Here is a 16,061-nt window from a genome sequence, read left to right on the forward strand (position 1 = left end):
AGTCTTATTAGTGTGGATTTGTGAAGTAGGTGTCCAGTGACACAATCCTTAGAGGACATCAGCACCAGGCCAAATTTAGCTCAAGCTTCTGCACCTCCAGGGCCACCTGTTATGATTCAGCAAGCAATCCACAGATGCTGTTCTTATGGTTGCCTCAAAAGGCCACACCAGAAACCAAGGTTGGCTGCCTCTAGTGTGAGTCTAGGCGCTGCTCAGCAAGGAGCACCTGACATGCTGAAGACACACATGGATGTGGTTTGGGGAGGCAGGGTGTCAGGGAATCCTCTGGGTGGAGCAACCTCTGTTATCCAGTTTGATGACCTCTCGGCTATGAAGGCTTGTGTCTGCACACTGAAAGGGGGAAGGGCTCAACAAGAAATAATAGATATCACCAGCACTTCTACACAGAGCGAGTCTCGCCTCCACCTTCACTCTGACAATGTCTCCCTGCAAGTCCCTGGTGCCCCCTGCATGCAGCCAAATGGGTACTGCCACTCAGAGCAAGCAGGTCCATCACCGGGAAAATCCGCTCATGGACGCAGCCCCTTTAAGAGGCATCTACCACTGCTACAGACTCCAGCTCACTCAGCCCCTCAAGACCAGGCAGCCCCGCATCCTCGCCCTGTCCCACCTTCCACCACTACAGGGTACTTTCTTGAATTTCTCCCTAGTTGTATGGGTTGTTCATCTAGATCCCAGGTGATATTTCCTTGTTGCTGTTCCTTGTTTCCATCACAACCCCTATTTGGTCGCCAGAAGGATGAACAGAGCCTCTATCATCTATGCTATTTTGATTCTCTCATCAACACTTAAAAAAAAAAAATACCAATATAATGGCCTCGTCTTTCCTGGACCAATTAACTTCATCTACCCTGGTCAGTAGCAGAGGAAAGTTCTGGATCCTGGCACTTTTGGGAAGCTCAATCCATTTTAGAAGGTGGCTTAGAATTTCTGCTGTGGGTGGTTGTGTGACTCCTGCCCTGGGAGGTCCTCATGCATTTGGAATGTCACTGCCCCTCGTTAAGTACTCACTATGCCAAATTCTAGGTTGGTGCTGATTTTTACAACCAAGTCATAAACTTTTTGAAAATAGAGTTTGCATTTAAAATGCTGACGGACATTTAATTATTAAAAAAAAAAATTAGGTACCTGAACAGTACAGAATTTTTTTTTTTTCATAAATTATCCTTGTTTTTTTCAAGAGTAGAGAACTTTGGTGATTGTTTTCATGGGATGCAATAACTTTGGCTCATTTTCCTTAAAAGATGTTAGATACAAAAATTACTAAAATAAATGTATTAACAGCACTCTTGTGTGCATTACATTTCAATAAGGATAATTGCTGGAAACTGGATCTTTTTTTCTACCCTCTGGGCTATCTGTCACCAGCACACAAAAATTCCAAATGTCTTTTCACCCTTTTTTTCTTGGCATGCCTTTTAAAAAGAAATGAGGTTAGCTAGACTGTGCGTACCATCCAAAAAGCTTCCTATACCTAATTGGTTTCCACATACAAAGTGGTAGAAGTTTTAAACAGCAGAATTTTGCCTCATAGATACCAACACAATGCAATGGATTATTTTTAGCTCTCCTCCTCTGTTCTCTATTATAGCATATTCTATTCACAATAGCAAAGTCTCACAAAGTGAGATGTCCATTATTGTGAATTTCAAATTGCACACTGCTGGAATCTCTGTATCCTAAAGTAGCATGTAACCTCTCCTAGGCAAACGTTTATATTTTCCCAGTGCTTTCTGCTTTTCAATCTGGCCTGTTACCACGTAAGAGAGCTAAGTACTGAAACACAAGTACCTGTTTTACTGATCGAGGGGGTGGTAAATTTGAATGTTCCTGCAACATCTGGCTATATATCAGTGGCTTAAAAAATCTGGCATGTAAACGATAGATCACAATCCAATGAAACAGAGATAGTTACTGCAAAGGAGGAAAGAAATTGAGAGGTGAGAGAAAACATTAGATTCAGCAAAGGAATTAAACCTGAAAATAGCAAAGGGATCCTTGGCTTGCTGCATATTTTAATACACCATTAAACGTAGTGGAAGAGCAGATGCAATAAACGTGAATTACAGTGTTCAGTTCTTCTTTAACATTGGTGAAAATTATGTTTGGGATGAGAAGCCAATAAAATAGGAACAAGAAATCAAGCATTAAGCTATGTTGAGATATGAAATCAAAAGCATAGGAACTTATGATAAATAGCTAAAATATGAACATTTTTAGTTATAGGTATGATATATATACCCTAACCAAATAAAATTTTGTGCTCTGCAAAGACTAAAGAGGGCTCTACTTAAGGGAGTTATTTGGTAAAGATCACGTGGGAAAAGACTCTTTCTTTTTAATCTGATTATCTTTGTGTCTATTTTTCTTAGCAGATTTCCTGACAATGGTTAAGATTTTATAAATATACCCTGAGTGAATAAATCAATTTCAAGTTCTATAAAGAGCAATGGGAGAAATATTTCCTGTAATTTTATCTCACTATATAGCCAGCTACTTATTATACATGGAAATAGTATATATGTTTCATGTTGTCAAGAAGATACTGCGTATTCTTTTTGATGCTATGGACAACGTACTCACAGTGAGTCATTTTTTTTAACTAGTAAAAGCATTAAAAAAATGCAACATGGTTTATTAAGATGCCTATTCTATTCATTTGTGCCACATTTGTAGAAAGTAATTTCCTAGTTCAAACAATTTTATGAAAAATACATCAGTTTCAAGTATTTAATATTAAAATAACATGAAAATAGCTAAATTATTAAATTTTTATAAATGAGATAATAGTATAATTGTTACATAATAACTGATGTAAGCAAATAAAGTATTCTGTAATTTTTCAACAAAAATTGTACTTAGTATACACGAAGCCATAGAGAAACAAAAAGGAAAATCTTGATAATCTGGTAATTGTCTATAATCTACAGCTTTACGGTTGTTGATCTTTCTAATCATTTCCCTCAAACCTATGGTTATTAAAGAGACTGTGGTCAATAAAGCCTTTTAGAACCTGAATAGCAAGTCATACAATTTACAAACTTGAGGGTGTTTTCTGTATAAGCAAACTTACATGTCTGAATACTTAGCATTACAAGTTTTTCATTTTCATCCATAGAGGGCTCCCAGCCTTCTCTGTTTTTCTCTTAGCACACAAATCTTTGTTTACAAACCATTTTAATAGTTTCAATAACCACAGATTAAAAGATACTGCAGATTTCCAGACAATACTTTTTAGGAATTTAAAGCTTCTTTTAAAATCTTTGGTGGACGAGGAGCTACAGAGCTAGCAGAAGTTTTATTATAATTTTTCGATATATATAAAATTGAAATATGCCATAAAAATTATTTTAGTACTCTCACCTTACATTTCCACAATCATAAGTATTTCATCTAGTTCCACTTCCTTCATATAATATTTTGTATATATATGCAATTAATGATATTGAATCCTAGGAAGAACTGTCAGATTAGTAGTTTACCAATGAGGGTTTTTTTGAATAGCCTCTGTATATGTGAAAATCATAAATACTGGTGTAACAGAATATAAACAGTAATTCGTAGTCAAGATTTTCTGACAAGGAAGGATGGTTCTGATTAATTTCAATATTTTCAAAGCTATCGTTATTTAGAAATTGTAAAGCTTCATCACAAAAAGATAAGGTTGACAAAAAATATTTTTTAAAAAACTACTGTTTTATATATACAGTGAAGGCAATGTAGTTTTATAGATAAAATTTTTTCTCACTCAGAAATGCAGAATAATTTGAGCTCTCATTTTATATAATTTGTCAATAAGCAATGAGTACCTAAGTTTATCTTGAAGTGGAGGATAAAATATAAAACTTATTGCAATAATAGACAAATCTGGAACTCTGAATATTTTCCATTTTCAAAGTTTTCTTTTAAGTTTATAAATTAAGTTTCAAATTTCCTTGTTATAAAAATGAGTTTTTTCCCTTCCTTTTGAAAAATAGCATATTGTATTTTGTGTATTAACATCATTATGTTTAAGATAATTTTTGATTAGTTCCTGTCCAGTGGTTCATAGATTGGATATTTTTTTCCTGGAAAATGTATCATATTTATTCGATTTTGAATTTTTAGAGGTAAAATAACATTTTGGAAGGTCAGGAAGATGGTACTGATTGAGATAAATGTTGTATATGATTCCATTGCTGAAGACCAGGAAAGACTAAAGGTAGATTTCAGACACGTATTTCCTAAATTCAGCCTTTAGTATTTCCTTGATCTTTCATTTTCAAAAATTTGAATAAAATCTTTGTAAAATATATTTAGATTTTGACCTTGGTATAGACTTGTCTGAAGTTTCAAATACAAGCAAAGAACTTTTATAAAAATTATAATTTATAATGAAATAATCACTAAATAATGGGTAATATGAAATGAATATTAAGTCCTCATTATAAAACTGTTTATGTCAATTTAGAAACTGTTTATGTCCAAATATGATTAATTTCTTATACACATAAAATTATTTACATAAAAAATAGAACAAAGCAGGTTTATGCTTACTTGTTCATTGTATTTAATATCCTGCTTTTGTAAAACCCCAATGTATAAGACTTTGAGAACAGTTCTGCCACTCAGAATTTTTTAAAATGTTATTCCAGTCCTCCAAACTTTTTGGACTCCTCTTAATTTCCAAGTATTAAGTTCCTCTTGCTTCATATTTACTTTTACTGGTTTTCCATGCTCTTCCCTAATTCTTGTACTTTTTTTTTCTTTCTATACTGGCTATCTTAGTTATTTAACCACCCACAATTTTATCTATAATCTAAAGATAAATTTATACTGTCTTCCTTTTTTTTTCTTTAAAAGCCTTACTCCATCTCTCTTATGATCCCCAATTATATATTTTAATATTATGATGTAATTTTGACTTATAAATAACTCCAGAATCTCAAAATCAACTCACCATATCCTCCTATAAACTGTTTCTATCTTAATTTTAATATTACTATTTTGACTTTACCATTCTCCAGGCTACTCAAACTTTAAGCTTCTTGTTATCCATTAATTATTCCTGTTTTTATACTTCAATATCCAATCAGATATGATGTTCTAACAATCATATCTTTTAAATTGCTCTTGAATCCATTATTAGTATTCATGTTTTCAAATTGTACTACCTTTTATCAGTGATAAAATTTTGGCCTTATAGCTCATATCTATGTTTCCTCTTTATTTCCATAGTGTCCCTGGAGGTGCATCAGTCAAATCTCCCTTCAAGAGGAACTTTTGTGAAGAGTGTAGTTGAATGATGACCATCAAGCTGCCTTAGAGCTAGATTTACTACAATATTCACACTGTGGTTGCACTTCTCCCAGTCTGCTTTCAACCAAAGGCTGTGATAAACCCTGCCAAATTGAAGACTCCTTTAATGGACAATCTTTATTTATGCCATGTGCCTAGATCAGAACTTCCCTGGATTCTGTGTCTCTCACTAGGCAATTCTTCTTTCTTCTCTCCTCTCACAAGTATTAGATATGCATTGCGAACCAAAAGGGTCTCTCAGACTGCTCTCATTCTCTCCCATTTGTCAATGTCCTATAGTCAAAATTTACCAGGAACACCACTGTCATTGAAAATGTGAGTTGTTACTCATTCCAGTGAAGGAAAATAATGACAGCAGAGTGTCTCACTTATGGGGTATTAGAAAAATTAAAACAAACAAACAAACAAACAAACAAAACTTGTTTTAAGAACTACTTGTGTTAGGTGATTTAAGGGAGAATGTAAGTAAGTTAGGCTTAGGTCTGTATTGGATGTGGTCAGAAAGCAGGAGTGATTTTATGATTATATATTTTACTAAATCCTATCTATGAGAAGTGCAGACTAGTGAAAAGATAAAGCTATAACTGGTAAAGGAGCAGTGGTCACTACAATACTAAAAATACCTGGAGTTAAAAAAAAACCCCGTGAGTTAAGGGATTTGTCCCAGAAGACTGCCCTACTCCACTTCAGACACCAATTTTAAGTCCTGTGCTTCTGACCAACTGGCTATAAATTATAGATTCCAACAAATCCTTCCTCAGGTTAATTTGATAAACAGCTCATAGAATTCAGAAAGACATTTATTTACTAGATTACTGGTTTATTGTAGAACAATACAACTCAGGTACAGCCAGATGGAAGAGACACATAGGGCAAGGTGTGAGAAAGAGGTGAAGCACGTCCATGCCCTCTCTAGATGAGCTACCTTTCCAGCACCTCCATATGTTCACCCACCTGGAGGCTCCGCAAATCCCTTCAAATAAGCATTTTGTAGAGGCTTTATTGAGTAGGTATGATTGATTAAATTATCATAGGTGATTAACACAACCCAGGGGGAGGTATGGAGAGTAATGAAAATTCTAACTCTAATCACATGTTTAGTTCCCCTGTCAACTACCCATATGCTATTCAGAAACTCCCTAAAACCTGCCATCTCATTATTACATACACACACACACACACACACACACATTCCCAGGTGTTAGAAGCTGTATGTCAGAAAATGAGGCCAGGGACCAAATTTTATCATTATCTGAGACTAGAGACCAAATATATATTTCTTATTATGTCAAAGGGATGTTTTTTATTTTTTGGCTTGGACAATATTCATGTTTTTTGTGTATGTTTATGGAATGTAATTGGACTGTACTGATTTCCCCAAAAATTTGTATGTTGAAGCCATAACTTCAAATATTACTGTTTTAAGAGACAGGGCCTTTAGGAAGGTAATTAAGGTTAAATGAGGTCATAAAGGCAGGGCCCTTATGACAGGACTGGCACCTCCTTAAGAAAAGACACCAGAGAGCTCTCTAGGGTATGCACAGAGAAAAGACCATGTGAGGACACAATAAAGAGGCACTGTTTACAAGACAGGAAGAGAGTTCTCACCAGAAACAAAACCCGCCAGCACCTCTCTGGGACTTCCAGACTCCAGAATTGTGAGAACAAATTTCTATTATTTTAATAAACAGAGGCATCTTATTTTTATGTTGATCAATCATAGTCACAGAGTGAACCTTACGTTCTGTGGGATTGTTCATTTCAACAGGGGAATGTCCCAGCCTCTTCATGATTGCGGGCCAGTTTACAACAAAACTAAGTTACGGCTGATGGTATCAGGCCAGCTCCCACTCGTTGGGGGCTGCTTTTCTCTTTCTCATCTTTAATCCTTCATAGATGTTTTCCACCCGATAAACTTGTATGCATCTAATCTATTCTTGGAGTAGTTTCATATTGTTGTTGTTGCTTGAGCATCTGAACTAATACAGGTCGTCCAGAGAGTGGTCTGAGAAAACGGCAGTAAGGAGAAGTTTTTAAGGCTATCCCTCATTACCCACCTGGCAGGGATGACTCCATCTTGTGTGGAACATGGAGCACTAGGCGCAATGTAGCAGGCCTATTTCTAGAAGATTTTATCAGTGGTAGCAGATGCATTGACTGCTAGGTGAGATGATGTAAGTTACAGGGGAAAAAATTCCTACAAGAGCAATAAAATTGCCTATTTTCTTTTGTTACTTTAATGTTCTACAGTGGAATGATTAGGAAGAAACTGAAGGCAGTTAAGCAGTTAAACGGTCAGAGTAAGAGCCTGAGATCCTATTTGGTAGCACGTAAAAAGGCCCTTATCTTCTACAGTGGAAGGAAAATTAAGATAAGTATATGATTCAGGATCTGATATTCATGGTCATAGAGAACCAGAGATGTTTAAATGTTGTCAGTTCTGGTTGGTGCGCTAACATCAGGCATAATTTGTAAAAATTGGGACCCTTAAATGTGTGATGGTATATTTCCACTGAGATCTCTGAGGACGTTTGGTGTGCACACCACTCAGAGATTGAATTAGTGACCTTTCTCTGTGTAGCGTGATGCAGCACTCCCTCACGCAGAAAGATACTTCAGGACTTTTCTCTACATGGCAAAAGATGACTCTCTCAGGAGGTACTTTAACTACCAGGCCCAAAACATAAGTTATAATGCCATTAGCATTCTGAAGACATGTTAAACCTGATAAGACTGGAAAGTAATAACACTCCAAAGGAACTACAAGATCTGACCAGCATATCCCATTATGAGTCAAGAAATGTCCCTAAGATTCTATTTGAGGGTTCAAGGGGACTGTAATGTAAGACTGAGTAAGAATTGCCATAGGTATTTCTCTATAACTTTCAGGTAGGTGGGTCTGCTGACTGATTATATGAGTACATGTTTTACCAAGGCCTCTAATGCCTTAGCCACTTTTTGTCCATCTACCCTATTTGTGTGATATCAACTCAGTGTACCAACGATAACCTATGGCAGGGGTTTCCAACCCCCAGGCTAGGCCGCGAACTGGTATCAGTAAATGGCCAGTTAGGAGCTGGGCCACACAGTAGGAGGTGAGCAGCGGGCTAGTGAGCAAATCTTCATCTGTATTTGCAGCTGCTTTCCAGCACTAGCATCACCACCTCAACTCCACCTTAGATCATCAGGCATTAGTTTCTCATAGGAGCACCAGTCTCTGTGTCAAGAAGGTTGGAGACCACCCGTCTATGGGATGTGCCATCTAGATCTCCTTGGATGATGTGAAAGGGAGCAAGAGAGTTAACATAGCCCTGAGCAAACTGTAACTATGCCATTATCTCTTCCAAGTGAATGTGAGCTTATTCTCATTCTCCCTCCAATTAGAGATGTAAACAAATAAACTTAATAAATCTATGGCCTCATATTATGTATCTGTGATCATATTAATTTTCTCTAGCAGATACTGCATCTGGTAGAGTATCTGAAATTAAAGTCACCATTTGCTTGAGATAATGGAATTTAATTTTCATGTTCCACATCCTGTCTGATTTTGCAGTATTTGGACTTGTGAATTAAATTGAGATATATAGTAGGATTACCAATCCTGCATCTATTAGTTCTTTAAGGTACTATTAATTTTTGTTATTCCCTCAAATATGATTGTTATTTAATTAAAATCTTGGCTGTGGCAGAGAATCAGTTTCAGAGGAGCCACAATGACTTAAAAGCCGTTAGTTTCTACCACACAGGCCATGGATCAAATGTAGTGGTCATGCTTTATGCCAAATAGACTCATTCTGATTATACATTTAGTAGATAGTGGTTAGAAAAATGATCACCAGGTGGGTCTGTGGACTCGTTATGGGATCACTGGGTCTGAATTCAATTTTATACCTGCTCCCTTTTTGTCTCAGATGTATAACAGGGCAAGGAAGAATTGTTAAAAAACTGCGTAGTGTCTGGCATTAGTTCTGCTTGCAAACTAACAAGTCAACCTGCCACAAGTTCACAGATGCTAGCAGAAGACATCAGAGTCCTGGGTCAGAGACAAATACAAAAGATTTTATTATTCACAGCACAGGAAGAATCTTGAGTTTCATGTTTTTATTAGTTCCTCCTGCTCTCCAAGCCCCATTGGGGTCCATGTGGAGTAATCCACATGGATACTGCACAAAGAGTGGTTTTGCATCACAGCTGAGGACTTTAAGATTTCAAAATCAGATCTGTGATTGGGCACTGTTAGAAAACTACCTCAAATACCCCTTCTCCCAGAGATACTATCTTTATTATCATGTTCAGCAGACAAATCTGACCTCTGCCCTGGAAGGGGATGCTATATCTTCTAAAAGTATTTGCTATAGTTTCTAAAACATATTCCAAAACAAAAGTTGATTCAAAAATATGTAAAAATTGAGAGGAGCATGGAGAATTCTCTACCAACAGTCAAGATACCACTTTAGATCTAAAGATATGCACATCAAATTGGACCTAGTGACTATCAGTCATCAAAGTTATTAGGTATTCCCCCAATTTCTTTTCCCACCATCACAGTTATTAGAGGAATTGTGATTCAGTTCTTTTGGAAAAGGACTGAGGTAATTATTATTGTATTAATTTCATCATGGAGTCCCTTCTCCTAAGTAACAAACCTTTAGTTTAATTTTCACTGAGTCAGAAAACTAACTTAGGTGTGGAATTTGAGCAAAGCATCATGATATTGGGGCAACTGCTCTTAGACTCATGATCATCCATTCTTGACTTCTTTTGAGTTGAACAAAATTAGAATTACCCTTATTGAAAGCTCACATATTTTGCCCTCATGATACTGTGTTCTACTCAATAGCTCATAACACTGTTTAAGTCTTGGCTGTCATTCTGATGTTGTTGTTCACTATGACAATTGGACACATGTGGCATCTGTTGGCTAAGCATTGACACCTGGTCTATATGGTTTTGCAGTTCTAATGTCTCTATTGTTATCAGTGAGCCCAGTATTGTAACAGAATCTTTCTGTCAGCTCTGGCTTTCAGAGGAAAGCCATCGGTGAAGTGCCAGGATGCTGGTGTCTGACCCACTCATCAGTGCATCCCTCAACACTTAGGTAAAAGGAATGACCTCCAAACTCTCCCCTGAAACGTGATCATCTTGTCATTTTGGGAGTGGATAGTGCAGTCAATTTAACATGTTCATTGCAGGCATTTCCACCTCAGTTAGTATAGTTTATTGCTTGTTTTATGATTCTAATAGCCATCCTTGCTGCTGGTTTGTACTATCTCCAGGGATAGAAAGTAAATACAGTTGCCTTTTTAAGATTATTTTAACTAATAACTTTCAAGACTAAGAGAGAAAATGCAAATTAACAATATCGGCAATGAAAAAGTAGAGAGCACAGACACTACAGTAATTAAGATAATAAGGAAATATAATGAAGAACATTATGCCAATGATTTGAAAACTTAAATCAAGTACAAATTTTAAAAAAAGCAAAACAAAATGCAATTTATCTAAACTGGATCAAAACAAAATAAAACATGAAATAGCTCTATCTCAATCAACATGATTGAAAACAATAAAATACCTATGAAAAAACTCTAGGTCTAGATGGCTTCACTAATCAATTTTATTAAGCCTTTTTAAAATAATAAACAACTTTATAAACTCTTAGAAAATCAAGCTGATTTGAACAATTTCCAATCATATTTTAAAATTTTATTTTATTATGTTTCAAGTACACAGTACATTGGTTAGACATTTATATTGTTTATGAAATGATCCCCCTGATTGCTCTTTCTCTCCTCTGGCTCTCTACCTGGACATTACATTAATGCTGACTGCATTCCCTATGCCATCCAATCATTATTTTGAGGCCTATATAATCTGACCTGGAAATCTGATGAGAATATTATGAAAATAAAATCACAGAAAAGTTTCTCATCATCATATATGCAAAATACCTTAATAAAATATTAGCAAATTATATCCACTGATATATAAAAAGGATACCATATGATCCAATGAGAGTTTTCACTAATGAAAAACTAATTTTACATTTGAAAATCAATTTACTACATTAACGATATAAAGAAGAAAAGTGTATGATGACCTCAGTAAATACAAAAGAAAACTTTTGATAAAATACAACATGCATTAAAAACTCATGAGTTTAGGAGTAATACTCCTTCAGAGTGATAAAAGGAATCTTTAACAAAATTATACTATTAGAACATAAAAAAGCATTACACTGAACAAAATAAATCAAATCTAAACCATATTGACTTACAATTTATTTTATTTGTATGAAACCCCCAAATAAGCAAAGTAATCCATGATAATATAAATTAGAAAGTAATTTCCTCAGGGGATACGGATGCAGAAGTTTGGAAATTGGGTAAAAAGAAGCATTTGAGAAATTTTCATGATCACAAAACTGTTTTATATCTGATTTGGAATGGTGGTAGATACATATATGCACAATTTCAAAACATTAAAGTAAAAATGAAAAAATTATTTTATAATATGTAAATTATACCATGAATATTAAAAATATGTTAGATTTGCTTATTATAGTTTAATTTTATGGATGAATTCTGAATTAGCCAATTAAATAGGTTTATTTGATTTTGCAGGCCTTATGTACACATGACTCATGATACTGCCTCATGATTTACTGTCTTGTTTGCAGTATGTCTAATACATATTTAAGTAGCCTTGTAATACTATCATGCAAGCTGTAAAAGGAGCATTTATTGATGTTTTATCTATTTCATGAGTTTTCACAGCAAATTAAATAATGTATTTGCAGCCAATAGTTTTTGTATAAAATGTTTAATACAACAAATATTTACTGAGTGCCCACTATGTGCCCATCATGCTTTTAGGGGCCCATTCGATCACAGAGGAATCTTGATTTGCACAATGTAGACATTCTATCTAAACAACCCTCTTGAATTCCCTCTCCAGTTTAGTTTTATCCATGGTAATAACAGTAAATTTGCTTAAGCACTTATCGAAAAAAAAAGTTTAATTCTTGACTACTTTCGTTTGCTTATACTCTACCAGAAATTTCTATCATCTGAGTTCAAAACATATTGAATCTAATTAATATATTACATGCCACAATCACTTCAGATTTATAATTCTTTCATTTTCCTTAGTGGGCACTTCTACAAATGTTACGACATGTCATCCAGAGTGAAATTACTAAAATCTAAATTAAATCTTGTCATTTCAGTATTCAAACCCTTAAATAGCTTTCCATGACTCTCAACATGAGGTCTACATTGAAAATGATAATAAATATTCTACATAATTTTGCCTATGCCTATCTCTCTGACTTAATTTCCTATCACTATATGCTTTATTTACTCTGCTTTTGTCAAACATAACATCTCATTGTTTCTCAAATGTGCCATTTTATGTGACTTTAAATTTATTAACCTCACGTCCTGGAGCACTCTTTTTCAGGTTTTCTGATTCTAGTTTCTTCATTTTTATTCAAATGTATGCTCAAAAGCTCTTTGAGTTTGGGGAAAAATTTCAGTGAATCTCTCACATTTCTTTATGCCTACCTATTCAAAGCATGTTTACTTATATTTAATAAAAATAATCTCAATCTATTTCCCCCCATATATATATATCAAGACTGCAAATATAAAGGCCTCAATTCTCTCTCCAAAGAAAACTTGTTGACATTTCAAGATAATCAAGATGTTTCTCTCTGAAGAAGATGAGCAGGTTTTCTAGCAATCACTCTATAAGACCGGATGTTTCCTAAGTGTTTCTTATCTGTGACACACCATCCACTTGAGCCCATCTCTGCATCACCCCCATGAAACTTGGGAGAATAAGGTAGTGATGCAAACATGGAGTTCATGCTATCTGCTGTACTGTGAGTAATGTACTTTCTAAAGTACATTCACTTGGGTTCATTGTCTTCTCATCAGCTGAACCTACTGAAGTGTAGTGAACCATCCTAGAACCTAAAAGTTGCCACTGCACTACTGCTTAGAAACAACTGGGCTGCTTAATAATTAAAAATATTGATCACCCAATTTCAATGTGGAGGATTCCTCAGACAAACAACTCTCAGATACCAGCTAGATATCCTATAATTCAACTCAACTCTGATACTCTCTACTCAGAGATAGTGTCAGATTCCGCTGGTTAAGGGTTCAATCCCACAACACTGCTCCCCTATAACCCCTTCGAATACCAGTCGAAAGCCCAGGTTATCACCTGTGCTTTTGATCAACAGCTAATATATAGATTGGATATTCTAAGAACCCCCTAATTGGATTCAATTAATTTGCTAAAGTGGCTCATAGAACCAGAGATACATTTTACTTACAAGATTGGCTTATTATATAATGGATATTTATTATGCCACATAGGATCCTTTAAGATTTGTCCCTATGTACATCTAACAACATATTTAGCCCCTTCCCTTTTTTTTACTCCTGTTTACCTTCATCCAATGTTCAATTCAGGCTGAGAAACTGCTATGCAGTCAAAGATCATCACACCATTTCTCATTGCTTCTCATTCTTAGTACATTTTCTCTTCACAGAATGCATTTCTACCCATATCCATCAAGAGAAAAACTATTGTTCTTTCAAAATTCAGTTCAATTGTCTCATCTTATAAAGAACTGCTGCCTCAGAAGTACTGACTATTCCCTTTTTTTGTGACCACTCTATGAATATAAAGCTCTCGTTATTCAGCATGTAACCTTGCTATTACACTAATGTTTATATGTCCAACTTTCCCTTTGAGTCACCAAGCTCTTCAGCAGCAACAATTTATTTAGTTCCTATTATGTACGAGGAAGTGCACCTTTCACTCTAGATGAATATGAAGTATGTAGATGTTATTATTTCAGGTTTATAGGTTGGAATATCACTCAGAGACTTACAGTAGTTAAGGAGAGGAGGCAGGACTCTAACCAAATCCCAAAGCTCTAGTTTGCATCACTGTATAAACTTCATAGTACCTATCAGAACAAGAGAATGTCATTTTCTTTATATGGAAGATAAATTGAAGCCTCAGAGATGTTAAAACTTATCTATGCTCAGAAATAAGATTTTATTAAATTCCTGGACATTATATATATTTGCTACTCAATAAAGAGGTTTAAGGATATATGAATGGGTAAAGATTTTCATGACAACATAAACTAGAAGGAATAAAGAGGACTCAGAATTGAAGCTTAGGTATTGAGATTTTAGGTCCAGGAAATGAGTGACAGAAGCAGATATATTGAGTAGAGGAATCCATTAGGTTTCACATGAAAGATCTTGTTTTAATTACAAGTGTGAGGTGATGAGGCTTTTAGGAAAATTTTTAACCGGCATTTTAGGATAATTTTGGTACAAACTTTTTAAATCTGCAGCAAATAGTTACTGGGCTAACTTAAGTTACAGAAAGCTTATTTACTTTCCCACATTATGACCCACATCTTTCAATCGAAGTAAGCACTCTTTAATATCAGGCACCAAAAAGTGAGGCAAAGTCTTATTTATTGAGTGTAGTTGGGAAAATTATAGAATAGTGACACTATTGATTCATTAATTTAAAAAATAATTATTGATTATCTGTGATGTGCACGATGCTGTGATAGGCAATTGTTACATGTTGAGAAGTGAAGTAAGCCTACATTTTAGAGAAGGAGGCAATGCAGTCAATGAATACGCAAGGAAACAAATTTATAAATAATGTGCAATTCTATGAAAGAAATGAACACAAAATCATGATAAAAAATGTACATAATGAGTAAAGGAAAATTTCTTGATCAGGTGGTCAGGAAATTCCTCTCTGAAGATATGAAATTTGAGTTTGGAAAGCTAATAAAACAAATTGAAAGACTCCTAGGATCAACATCCTTAGAAGACAGAACATGTACAAATGCCCGAGGAAGGAAATCTCAGCATGTCATACAACTGAGTGAACACCAGAATAAGGAAATGCTATTTTAAGCTTCATGGGGCTTATAAATGATGTTCTTTTATAGATCAGTCCTAAGAAACTGCTAGCCCAGTTAGTTGTCTTGCCTTGCTCCAATGGTAAAATAAGAGAGGGAATGAGTTGGGTCTCAAATCATTATCCTGGAAAGCAAAATATGTCAACTTTTGGTCCACTTTACAAATGATAGTCCTAGAGGGCCAACCTCACTGTTGTCCAGCTAATCATCTAAAGGCTAGTCTATTGGACCCTCTCACATAAGCTGTTATATCAAAACTACACATTTACAGAAGTATTTTTCATTATTTGTTATATCTTAATGCTTACAAAAACACATGATGGAGTGAAGAAATGAGGTCATGTTCAGGCTATATCTATTAATGCTGTGTTGCCATGTTGTACTTTCCTAACTTCTCAGTGCCTCCATTTTTTTATAATCTAGAAAATAAATGATAATGGAATCAGCTCAAAGGATTTTTTGTGAGGATTTAATAAGATAATTCACGTAAAGCCCTTAGAAAAATGACTAGTGCGTAGGCTTCAGTAAATGTTAACTATTATGACTTGTTCAAAAAGATTTTGCTCTACTTATAAGGAAAACATTTCTATACACATATTGATGTTGACTTATACAGAATTATCTCTATTTCCTTTCATTGTTAAAGCAAAATGTACTTACATCTGTGAGCATTAGGCTAAATTGTGTTTCACTTTTATAAAAGGCTAGGAAATATAAAATCTATACTGCAAAAAAAATCCCCAAATTTCAGGTTAATTCCTGATTT

Source organism: Pteropus alecto, unplaced genomic scaffold (assembly GCF_000325575.1).
Source record: "Pteropus alecto unplaced genomic scaffold, ASM32557v1 scaffold164, whole genome shotgun sequence".
NCBI lineage: Eukaryota > Metazoa > Chordata > Mammalia > Chiroptera > Pteropodidae > Pteropus > Pteropus alecto.